Here is a 12,472-nt window from a genome sequence, read left to right as displayed (position 1 = left end):
CAATATGAAAAGACAGTTCTTAGAGTGTGGTGCCTGCCATGATATGGGTAGGGTGCTGTGGGAGGCCAGAGGAGATAGCAGTCTAGCCAGGAAGCCTTCTTGGTGGTGGTGATGCTCTGAGTTTTAGACGATGAGTAGGAGGCTGTCTTCAGGGGATGGGAGGAGAGAATGTGGACAGTGTTCCAGGCAGAGAGAAAGGCAACACGAGCAAACACCCGGAAAAGGAACGTCATATTATGAGCTGAACTGTGTCCCCCATAATATTTGTATGTTAGAGCGCTAAACCCCAATACCTCAGAAAGTGGCTGTATTTGGCGATAGGGCCTTTAAAGAAGTAATTAAGGTTGAATGATGTCATATGGGTGGGCCCTAATCCAATCTGACTGGTTCCCTTATAAGAAGAAGAAATTTGGACACACAAAGAGACAGGAAAAGACACACAGAGGAAAGGCCATGTGTCTGCAAGCCAAGGAGAGAGGCCTCAGAGAAACCAAACCTGCCAACACTTTTTATTGATCTTGGACTTCTAGTCTCCAGAACCGTGAGGAAATAAATTTCCATTGTTTAAGCCCCCAGCCTGTGGGCTTTGTTACGGTAGCCTGAGCCAGACCGGTGCAGGTAGCATGATGTATTCTGGAATTTCCGGCCAGTCTGCCTTGTTCATCTGCAAGGTATGAGGCAGGAGTGACAGGTCCCTGTATAGGACAGTTACAAGAACAGCATGTAGTTTAGTGGAAATAAAAATAGCTCACGTGTCCTGAGTATCTATTATGCTGGACATTGTGCTCCGTTCCTTACAGGCATTCACTGGTTAAAATCTCCCTACAACCCTGGGGCGCCTGGGTGGCTCAGTCGGTTGAGTGTCCCACTCTTGACTTTGGCTCAAGTCACGATCTCATGGCTCGGGAGTTCAAGCCCACAGCCGCGCTCTGCGTTGACAGTGCGGAACCTGCTTGGGATTCTCTCTCTCTTCTTCCCTCTCTGCCCCTCCCTCACTCTCTCAAAATAAATAAATAAACTTATAAAAAATCTCACCACAATCCTCTAAGTGCCATTCTCCTTCCCTCAGTAAAGAAAACTGAGGCACAGAGAGGTTAAGTGACTTCCCCAGGATCACCCAGCTGACAAGTGATGGAGCTGGGATCGGAATCCACAGCCGTCTGATTGCAACCCTGAGGAGGAAAGATACTCAGGATCTGGCACCTGCTGGAAGTGGTGGTGGAGGGGATGCTGAGGTTTTGAGCCCCAAAGCCTGGCCCGTGCTGGTGCCACAACTTCCGAGACCTAGCAGGGGTGGGCTTGAGACGTGGGCAGCAGTGTGACACGAGTTGGTCAGTACACGAGGCTTGAAGCCGAGCCCTGGGTTCAGATCCCGGCACTGGTTCTGTGTGAGGCTTTGGACAAGGACCTTTGCCTTTCTGAAACTTGATTTCCTCATGCAGGAATAATATCGTATTTCTCTCAAAATACTCAACAAATGATAAACTAATACTAGTATTTTCCTGAAAACTACCATCTCAGGGAGGGGGTGGGAGGTGACGTGCTCTTTCGGAGGTGCATTTGACCCCCAAACGTACTTGCTGGCCCTTCCTGGAACTCTTCCCCCAATTCCGACCCCTCCCTGTGGCAATCCTGTGTTCCAGGGCCGCCAGCTTCCTCCCGGAAGCCCTCCCCACGGCTGCTGTTCTGGGTCTTCTGATACTTGTAGAGCATGTCTCGGAATAACTGGCCTGCCCCCACGGGGTGGTTGATGCAGGGGACAGGAGAGACTCCATTTACCTCCATGGTTTTCCTCCCTCCACCCTCTTCCCTCCCCCTCCTTCCTGTCACTGTTCCTCTAGAAATCCTTGCAGTGTTACCACCGGGGTGACAAGAGACCCCAGTGTTCACTTCCAAGCACCTTCACTTACCTGAGACCCAAACGGGAGTGGGATAAAGCAATGGGCCAAAGAAGGGGCCTCTGAGGCCTCGGGTGAGTCTAATGGCACCTTAGCCGTTTTGGCTCAGCTCAGACAGCTGCAGCCACTCCTTCCTTTGTTTGTGAGGCCTGGCTTCTGACCCATGGGGCTTCTCCTCCCCTTCATGTGACATTTACAGAGTAAGGACCGGGCTGAACCAATGCACAGACGTTTCCAAGGGCCTGCCTCGCCCTCTATGGAAGAATAGGGGCTGGTTAAGCACCTGGTTAAGCCCGTGCTAAGCACAGTGGGAGGGAACACAAGAACCAGGCAGTCTTCTGTCCCGGGAGGGAGTCAGCCCATCCCTGGGAAGAGCTGAGGACGGGACAGGGAGCCGGGCTGGACCCCAGGGAATAGCCTCTTCCCTCCTGCTGCCGGCCTCCATATGGTGACGGGCCCGAGGCCCGCTTCACACCTGCCTGGGTGGCTCTGCTGGGGCGCAGTGCGCGAGGACTCCAGCCACCCGCCCTCTGCGCCCCTCTCTCACCCTCTCACACGCTGTCACACTTATTAAATGAGATAATCTGAGCGAAGCACTTAGCATCCTGCCTGCCTAACAGTGGGCGCTTGATAAATGTGAGCTTGTACTCACAGCCCCTCCCCACCCCCCACTTTCACACACAGTCTTGTCTTGCACACACTCACACATCAGCGTTGCCAGGGGCGCTCTGACACGGGCATGCCATTTGCTCACGGATACACCTGTCATGCTCCAACTTACACGGACACACACTCACGGGGTACCCTCATCACGCCCAGACACAACTGCCCACCCTGCCCCACTTTTTCTCTCTGCTGAACTCCCCCTGGCAGGCTCCTGGACGTGGGCCAAGAGGCCAAGCGGCAAAGGCAAGGCACTGAGGGGGAAGCCTGCTCTCCAAGACCCATCAGAGAGGCCTGACTCGGGAGAAACCTGCAAGAGGGGACCTGAGGCAGGGGGGAGGTGGGCATTGAGGAGGGCGGCCAGGCTGACCTCGGTCTGCTCACAGGCACAGTGAGCTGAGCCATCTGGAGCCCAAGACCAGCCTCAGAGGGAGACACCGAGGTGGGGGGTGGAGAGCGTTGCAGACAGGCAAACTGAGCCTCTACCGACAGAGCCAGGCTGAGAGCAGGGCTCTGGAAAGGCCACCCCTGCCCCACAGGGCCTCTCCCGCCCCCGCACTCCAGCTGGAGTGCTCTCAAGGCTGACAAGGACATGGGTTCAAGGACTTGCCCTCCCCCAGGTCCACCTTCAAGTATCATGTGTAAGAAATAGGCACACGTGGGGCGCCTGGTTGGCTCAGTCGGTTAAGTGACCGAATTCGGCTCAGGTCACGATCTCCCGGTTCATGAGTTCGAGCCCCACGTCAGGCTCTGTGCTGCCAGCTCAGAGCCTGGAGCCCGCTTCGGATTCTGTGTCTCCTTCTCTCTCTGCCCCTCCCTTGCCCATGCTCTGTCTCTCTCAAAGATAAATAAACATCAAAAAATCTAAAAAAAAAAAAAAGAAAGAAAGAAACACACATTATGTAGGGTGCAAATGCACAAACACACAGACACGCAAGATCTCAGGGACACACACACTCACACACACACTTGTGCTCAGACATGCAGTCTCTGCTCCCCCAACTTAGATAGTCCTGGGGTTCTCCTTCCTTTTCTCCCCACTGCCTTTCCTGGTTTCTCTCTCCATCCTGTGTGTCTCTTCACTTATTAGGCCAGGCCCCTCTCGTCCTTAATGCTGTCCTCTTCCGAGACTCCTTTCTTCACCAAGGATTTGTGCGCATGTGCACGTGCACAGATGAGCACGCGCGCACATATCCTGCACGGTCATGGAATGCCCTGGGGCTCAGGCTCAGGCCAGAGGGACTTCCCCTGTCACTTTGGGCCTTTGAAAGGTTGAGGGCGGGGATTTCAGCGTGGTGACCACCCCACCCCAGTACTTGGCCTCTGCTCCCTTGTTCAGACTCACTGCAAACCCCTCTCCTCAGGTGTCCCTGCTACTCTTGCTACTTGTTTGCGGTTCCAGAATACACTGTGCTTTTCCCTGCACCTTTGTGTTTGCACATGCAGGTCTCTCCGCCAAGAATGCCCTCTCCACACCAGCTGTCAGTGGTTCTCATAGTTTTGAATTTCATTAACCAGTTAAAAGCTTCAAAAGAAAGTTCAGAGAATGACAGAAGGTTGCCACGTTTTCATTTCATCAGGAACAATATTTAAAATATAACTACCACTCTCTATCCACCGTGGTTTCACAAAAAGAATGCTTTAATACCAACGAAGTAGGAAGGCCAATCTCAAGAGAAAGTGTAATCCTTTCTCGCCTGGGTGACTCAGTCGGTTAAGCATCCTACGCTTGATCTTGGCTCAGGTCATGATCTCACAGGTTCGTGAGTTCCAGCCCTGCATCAGGCTCCGTGCTGACCTTGCAGAGCTTGCTTGGGATTCTCTCACCCTCTCTCTCTCTGCCCCTCCCCTGCACTCTCGCGTGCCTGAGTGAGCGCTCTCTCAAAAATAAATAAACAAACATTAAACAAAGAGAGCAATCCTTTACATTGGAACACATTTGGCGTTACGTAAAACCTATTGCATCGTCCTTTTTCTCATTTGGTCCAGGAGCCACTGGAAACTTCATCACAGACCAGTGTTTGGAACCACGGAGCCCTCAGCTCACACTACATCTTCTCCAGGAAGCCTGAAGCCCATCACAACCTTCCCCTGCACCCTTCCCCCGGCAGTGGTCTCACTGACCATAGGACTCCTCTGTGCTCTGTGCATACAGCTGCAGTCGTCACTGTTTAGCAAGGGCTAAACAAGCACTACCAGGTGCTTAACACAGATTATCTCATTTTATCCTCATAACCCTGAAAGATGAACAATCTACAGACAAGGAACCGTTAAGCACCTTCCCCTAGTCTTGCACCCTCTGCTGGAGGCACCGGGAGAAGGTAGCAGCTTGGGGTTGGTGGAAAGAACTGCAAAGCCAGGTCTGGCTGCAGAGCCGGGCTCCCGGCTTCCTGCTTATAAGACTGGGACAAGTCAGTTCATCAATCTGAGTCTCAGGAACAATACCTACTGCACAAGGTTGTCCTGAGACAGCGCACGTGAAGGTCCCAAGCCAGTGCCTGGCACATGGAAGATACGGAGCAATGTGAGTTATTCCCCTCCCATGTCTCTCGTCTCCCCTCTCCGATCCCCGTGACTTTCCCTGCATCACATTCTCCTGACTGTCCTCCCACCTTTCTTTCCAGACTCCTGAGTTAGGCCTTACTGCTTCTCTTCCCTCTGAAGGTGAGAGTGCTCCAAGGAATAATCTTTGGCCCTCCCTCCTCTTCCTTCTGTCTACTTCCCCAGGCTAGGTGATCTCACCCAGGCCCATATGTGTCATTTCTACACTGACTCCAAAATTTATATTTCCAGTTCTTGATCTCTCCCTAGAACTCCAAACCTATATATTTAACAGCCTGTTTGAAACCTCCCCATATAGGCCTCCTGGGTCTCTCGGACTTAATACACATGGAACAGAGACTCAACACTTCTCCTATTCCATCTCTCTCCACCACTTTTCCCATCTCATTAAGTCACACCATTAAGACCCAGTTGCTCAAGCAAAAATTACATTTAGTTCTTCTCTTTCCGTCACTCCTCACTTACAATCATCTACAGATCTCACTGTGCTGCCTCCATCTCCAAAATATAGCTCCAAACTTCCATTTCTCTCCATCGTCTTTACTCTCGCCAGAGTCCCAGTTCCCATCATCTCTCATCCGGTCCACACCAATAACCCAAAGTGGGTTATGTATAAACTATTTCTTTAGATCAGCTAGGGTGAGTCCTTAAACTTTTTCAAAATTATCTTGGCTATTTAATTCCTGTGAATGTTCCCATAAATTTTAGAATAATCTTGTCATCTTAACGGCAACAAAAAACCGTACTGGGCTTTGACTGAGATTGCCGTGAGCATATAGGTCAATTTAGCCACAACGAACATCTTACTAATATTGAGCTTTTCAATCCATAAACATAGTCTACCAGTCCATTTATTTAGGTCTTCTTCAACACTGATTTATAGTATTTAGTTTAGAGATTTTTGCATGATTTTTCCTATTTTTCCCAGTATTTTGTGCTTTTTATGCTATTATAAATAAGTTTTTTTAATTTCCCCTTTTCCAGCTGCTTACTGTTGATATATAGAAATGCAATTAATTTTTGCATATTGACTTTGTATCTTGCAAATATGTCAAATTCTTTTATGAGCTTGGTAGTTGTTTTAAGGATCCCTTATTACAAATAAAAGCAGTTTTACTTCTTCCTTTCCAGTCCTTATACCTTTTATTTCCTTTTCTTGCCTTATTGCACTGGCTAGCTAGAATTTCCAGTACAATGTTGAATAGAAGCAATGAAAGCAAGCATCTTTGCCTTGTTCCTAAAGTGGAGAAAAGCATTCATTTTTTTTCACTAGTAAGTATGGTATTAACTGTAAGTTCAGTATAGATATACTTTATCCCTTCTATTCCCAGTTTGCTAAGAGGTTTTTTTTTTTTTATCATAAATGGGTGTTGGATTTTGTCAAATGTACTTCTACTGCATCTATTGAGACAATGTTATGGTTTTTCCTCTTTATTCTGTTAATGTGAATTAAATGGATTTTTTAAATGTTTATTTTCTTTATTTTGAGAGAGAGAGAGAGAGAGAGAGAGAGAATGAGTGGGTGAGGGGCAGAGAGAGGCAGAGAGAGTATCCCAAGCAGGCTCCACACCGTCAGCACAGAGCCCAATGAGGGGCTCAATCCCACTAACCATGAGATCATGGCCTGAGCTGAAATCAAGAGTTGGACATTTAACCCACTAAGCCACCCAGGCACCCCAAATGGATTGATTTTTTTTGTAATGTTAAACTTACATTCCTAGAATAAACCACACTTAGTAATAATGTTTTCTCTTTTATATATGTTGTTGGACTTGATTGGTAATATTTTCTTAAGGAGTTTTACATTTTTTTGTGAGTAATATTGCACAATAATTTCCTTCTCTTGTAATGTCTTTGTCAGGTTTTGGCATCAGAGGTGTGTTGGTTAAAGACTGCCACAAATTGTTTGCTACTTTCCATTGAGAGGTGGAGCCTAATTCTCTTCTTTTTGAATTTGTGCTGACTTGAGCACTTGCTTGACCAACAGCGGTGTCCTTCCAAAGCTAGGTCCTAAGAAGCTTTGCAACTTCTTCCAGTCTTCTTGGAATGCTCACAGCTAGAGCCCCAGTCTGCCATGCAGGAAATGAGACCACCATGCTGTAAGGGGACCCACGCTAACCAAGAGGCCATATGGAGAGAGAGAGAAACATTGCTAAGCTAGCTTCCAGTTGTTATAATCCCCTAGACATTTGAGTCATCTCAGCCCAGCTGAGGCCCAGATATTGTGGAGCATAGACAAGCCAACCCCACTGTGTGGCCTGTCTAAATCATGAGATATAATAATAATAAAGTATTGTTTTAAGCCACTACATTTAGGGATAGTTGTGCAGAAATAAATAACCAATAGGAGAATTGAGGTATGTTCTTTTTTTGTCTAGTTTCTGAAAGAGTTTGTGTACAATTGGTATTATTTATTCCTTAAATATTTGATAGAATTTACCAGTGAAACCATCTGGGTGGGAAATTTTTATATTATAAATTCAATTTCTTTAATAGATATAGAGCTATTGAAAAAAGATATAGAGCTATCCAGATTGTCTATTTTTTTTCTTACAGAATGATCTATTAAAATGTCAATAAATCATCTCACTCCCCTTATGAAAACATCCAACGACTTCTCCTTGCACTAAGAATAAAATCTGAAATCCCCTCCATAACTTATATGGCTTTTTGTGACCTGGCTTCTGCCTGCTTTTCAAATCTTACTTGGAACCACATTTTTTTTTGGATATTTACAAAGATGATTTCTTATTTATTTAGTTAATCTCTGCACCCAATGTGGGACTCGAACTCACACACAACACAGATTAAGAGTCACATGCTCCACCGACTGAGTCAGCCAGGGTGCCCACAAGGATGATTTCTTAGTGTTATTTAGATTTTAGCCCAGGTGTCCCCTCCTTAGGAAGGTCTGTTTGACTAAAAAGTAAAAACAGTCTCCTCAATTGCTCTACATCATATTATCCATTAAAAATTTTTATAGCATTTATCACTATCTGACATTATCTTTATTATTAGTTGACTCGTTATTTCTAAGTGGTTGCCACACTTTTCTAGAATTTGGGGTCTTTGTGGTGGTGACTTGTTGGTCTTATTCATAATTATGTCCCTAGACCCTATATAACACCTTGTCATAGAAGGAGGTAAATACGTATTTACTAAGCTGGGGACTTATCCTGGAACCCTCAGCCCTCACCTGGGTGTATGTGTTGAGAAACTTCTGTGAAGGGGGACTTGGGAGTCTTGGCCTCGGCTCTGATTGGTCCCCGGAAATGGCCAGCATCAGGTACAAGAACAGTCAGTTTCCAGTGGCCACACCAGACCACAGGGTTTTTTCCTCCTATGAGGATCTGACTCCTACCTGGTGCTCTCTTCCATCACCAGCAGCCGGGAGGTAGCTTAGAGTCCATTTAGGAGCAAGGATCCAGGTATAGCACCTGTGAGCAGAGATGTGGTTACGCTGCGCAGTTTTGGTTCCCAAGCCCCTCAGTCTATGTGTGTCTTTGAAAATAAATCGCTTCCTCCCTCTGGCTCTTACCTGGCGCACTGTAGATGCTCGATCATTCTTGAATGAAGGCCCATTCCATGCCTGCATTTCTACGATTCTATCATACCCCCATACGATGGACAGATGAGGAAACTGAGACACCGAGAGGCCGAGTGACTCCACCAGTGCCACAGAGTAAGTTACTGGAGGCGCTGGAGCTCATAGATTTTCCCCTCGATTTATGATCCTACCAACAAGGGCATCAATTTCAGAGATTAACAGCTGCAAATGATGGCTTCAAGTCGGCTGCCCCAGCAGCTCTCCAAAGTGCATCTCCAATTCAGGTTTATCTTCATTAAGCAAGTAATTCATTACCGGGCGGTAAGCATTCGCATCAGAGCAAGAATATTAAAAAAGTAATTATATTTTTCACAGTGCAGCTTTCCGGGTAAATTGTATGCAAATTGCTGTCTAAATCAGGCTGGCAGATCCCATGCAGGTCTTGGTGCTATTCGGGAGGGATATTTTGGAGGCTGGATTGTCACCCTCCCCTCATCTCAGTGAGTGTCCAGCAAAGGGTCTTGCATTCAGTCAAGAAAGGCTCAAAAGTATGAGCAATTATTATCTCTTAACTCCTTCGAGCCTCAGCTTTCTCATCTGTAAAATGGGCTCCCACCAGGATTAAATAAGGGAATGGGAAGAAGAGTCTCTAGCACAGCACCTGCCTGGCATGGACATGCCAGGCATATGACTTCAGGAAATGGCAAGACAGCTTCGGGGAGGTCCATGAGGTTGTGTCAAGAAGTCATTGACACCTATAGGCCCAGAGAGTCCCGGGAACAGCTCTAGGGTGCAGTGAGGGGGCGTTGGTGAGGGGTCAGGAGGCCTAGCTTCCTTCTCATCCTGATATTGCCACCAGTTCACTGTGTGACCCCAAATTCACAGCTGTCCCCTCTGGGCTATGCTTAATACTCACCCATAATTAAGCTTTGAATAATGATCACCCAACAGGTGCACACGACCTCCCAGATCGTACTGACCTCCAGCCTCCAGGACTGATCATGGACCATGCTAGAACAGGGCACTTAAAAAGCAAACCCATCAAGCCTCTCAGTTTATAGGTGAGAAAAAGAAGCTCAGAGAAGGGTATGAATGATCCAAGGTCACATATCGGGTGTGGAGTCAGGACCAGAATTCCAGGCCAGAACAGTTCTAATACCCACTGTTCATACCCATCTGTCAAATGGGCACGTTAAAGCCTGTGAAATGCGGTTTCCACATTTGGTATTCTCAGCTTTATCTCAAGTTTGGAACATAATCCTGGGGTTTGATCCGGGGCAGGTTACTTCCTGTCTGAACCTCAGTTTCTCCATTTGCCAAATGAGGCCATCGGAGGAGATAGCTCTATGACCCCTCCCCGTGAGACCTAGTAGGGAGGGTTTTAGTGACATCTTTGCCCTTCTCTCCATCTGAGAAAAGCCATGGAAGGGCCCAGGGGCCTAAGGGCAGAAGAGTCTGGGCCTGCCCAAGGTGGTCTTGGTGTTGATTCCCTGCCCATGCGCTGGAAACCAGCTGATGGTGATGGTTTAGGAAGACACACAGTGTCTTGTGATGGAGGGGCTGCCTAGCTACAGAGCCCCAGCAGCCCAGAGGTTAGGGCCAAGGTTACCTCAGAGACAGTCACAAATAGGGCCGCACAATTCCACACAAATGTGGCTACAAGGGGGCACAGAGCTATGATAGGGGCCATGGCTATGCCTAGAGCTGCGTTCACTAAACACACAGCTGCTTCCAAGTACACACCAGACTAGGGAGGTCAGACAGGCACAGGTGTCCAACCAGCCTGACCAGATATGGCTGCATGGCTGCACCTGCTAACACCTTCACACAGGGACACCCAACCATACTTGGCCACAGCTAAGCCCGGGGGAGTGGTCACCTAGCAGGGCACACCAAGGCATATGGTGGCTCCACAGTCACACTAGAATACCAGTTACATCCAGACACAGATTCCTCCGGGAGAACCCCCACCTCCTCTCTGACCCAGCTCTTGTTCGCAGCCCCCACCCGTGCAGACCCTTGACTCCACACTTCGGGGCTCTGCAGAGTCTTACCGCTGCCCCTGGACTGCAGGTTCTGGGCAGCACACGTGAGCACCTGCTTCTGTCCACGCCCGGACTCACACACTGCTGCTCCGCTCGTATCTGCGAGGTCCTTCTGTTCTCACGTCTCCCTCAGGTGTCATTTCAGAGCCTGCAGGGCATCCAGGATTTTAGAGAACAGCCAAGCCTTAGCTCCCGCTCTCTCCCCATCTTGACATCTCCGACATGAATCTCCTCTCTGGCCAGACTTTCTTTAACTCCTCTTTCTAGAAGAAGCTCAAGGCTCCCCCCGGAAGCCTTTTATGGCCGGGCCTGGCAGCCCTGCCCCCTGGGTACCGATGTGGTCAAGCCTTGACCCGGGAGCCCATGTTCATGATCTTGACTCCTGTGCTAACACACGGAGTGACCCTGGGCCTCTCTCTTCTTCTCTAGCGGCCTTGGTTTCTCCTTCTGCCCCACGAGGGGATGGGGTGAGGTAGGATGGGGAGGATAGTACTGAAGAGAGCTCGGGAGGCCCCTCCATTCTGTGACTTCTCCACCTCTGCTTTCCCCACGGCAGGGCTGGCGACTGAAGCATCCCGAACCAGGCCCCAGTCCCCTGACACCTTCTCTAGCTCTCCCGCCCTCCCCACTCTGGGCTGCCATCCCCAAGCCCCCAGCCAGGGCAGAGCGGAGCAGTGGAAAGAGCAGGGACATCTGAAGGAGAGGGAGCTGTGGGCAGGCATTGTGCTTCTCAAGGGCAGAGACTGCGGTTCGGATCTGCGGCTTTTTCTCCAGGGTCTGCCACGCAGGGGCCACTTCACAAGCATTTGCCAAATCCAATCTGATCCACCCCTTCCTGGTCAGGTAGCCCTGGGCAGGCAACTCCATGTCTCTGAGCTTCTCTAGCATCCCCTGTAAGGCGGGGCTAACCACTCGCTCCTGGTCACAGGTGGTCATGAGGACAGACTGGCAGGGCCCCTGACCCGGGGTGGACCCCGCCGGTGGGCATCCCCACCCCCTTCCCCTGCCAGCCTCCACTCTCGCTGAAAAGTGGGACTGTCCAGCTCGTGGAGGAAGAGCCCCGGCCGCAGGAGCAGAGCAGGGGCTGCACAATCTAGCATCCTGACAAAGAACTTGGGCTGAGGGGAGCAGCTTTGCTTCTTATTCTTGCCACACTGAGGGCACTACAAAGCCCTGACAGTAAAACAAGGAGAGAAACACACTCAGTGGCTCGCCCACAGATACAGGGAATCCTAGCCCCAGAGGCCATTAGTTGTAAGGTGTCCCCCAGGGGAAGGAATGCCCTCCGCACGAGCCCTGGCAGCCTTTGCCAGGGACGAGTTGCTCACTGGCTCCCAGGGCGGTCTACACTGTGGCCCGGCATGAGTCCCTCCACTGGTCCCAGCCCTGCCCTCCAAGACTGCATGAGCGCGTCTACTCCTGTGGACCAGCCCCGTGCCCCACCCCCACGCTTCACCTTCTAGACCTTCTTTACAGGCCAGACAGCAATTCAGCTGTTGCTTCTACAACATGGGTCCGAATCTTCTCACCTGTTCAGACCTGTCCCTGTGTATCTAAGCACACGCTCACACAGGCACACACACACATGCACTCGCGTGGGCACCCCCCCCCCCCCCCCCCAGGATCCAGTCCATCCCAGAAGGCACATCAACCCTCTCCTACACAGAAGCTGTTCTGCCCTCTCCCACTGCTGCTGGAGCTGCCCCGGGAGATGAGGAGCAGGGAAAGGTGGAGGGACCTGAGAGGACTTGTCTCCC

General features: G+C 49.7%; 1 long non-coding RNA gene across 1 annotated transcript in view; it reads right to left on the bottom strand.

The window, feature by feature from the left end:
* Positions 1 to 508: 508 nt before the first annotated feature.
* LOC122227245 overlaps positions 509 to 12,472 on the bottom strand; it is a 44,509-nt gene continuing 32,545 nt past the window's right edge. The window contains exons 2-4 of the long non-coding RNA XR_006205937.1: positions 10,725 to 10,863; positions 8,485 to 8,560; positions 509 to 695 (exon numbers count right to left, since the gene is read on the bottom strand). This is a non-coding gene — a long non-coding RNA (uncharacterized LOC122227245). The remainder of the gene's footprint in view (positions 696 to 8,484; positions 8,561 to 10,724; positions 10,864 to 12,472) is intronic.

This window comes from Panthera leo, chromosome C1 (assembly GCF_018350215.1).
Source record: "Panthera leo isolate Ple1 chromosome C1, P.leo_Ple1_pat1.1, whole genome shotgun sequence".
NCBI classification, from domain to species: Eukaryota; Metazoa; Chordata; class Mammalia; order Carnivora; family Felidae; genus Panthera; species Panthera leo.
The sequence above is the reverse complement of the archived record's forward strand: the minus strand, read 5'-3'. Positions and strand labels throughout refer to the sequence as shown.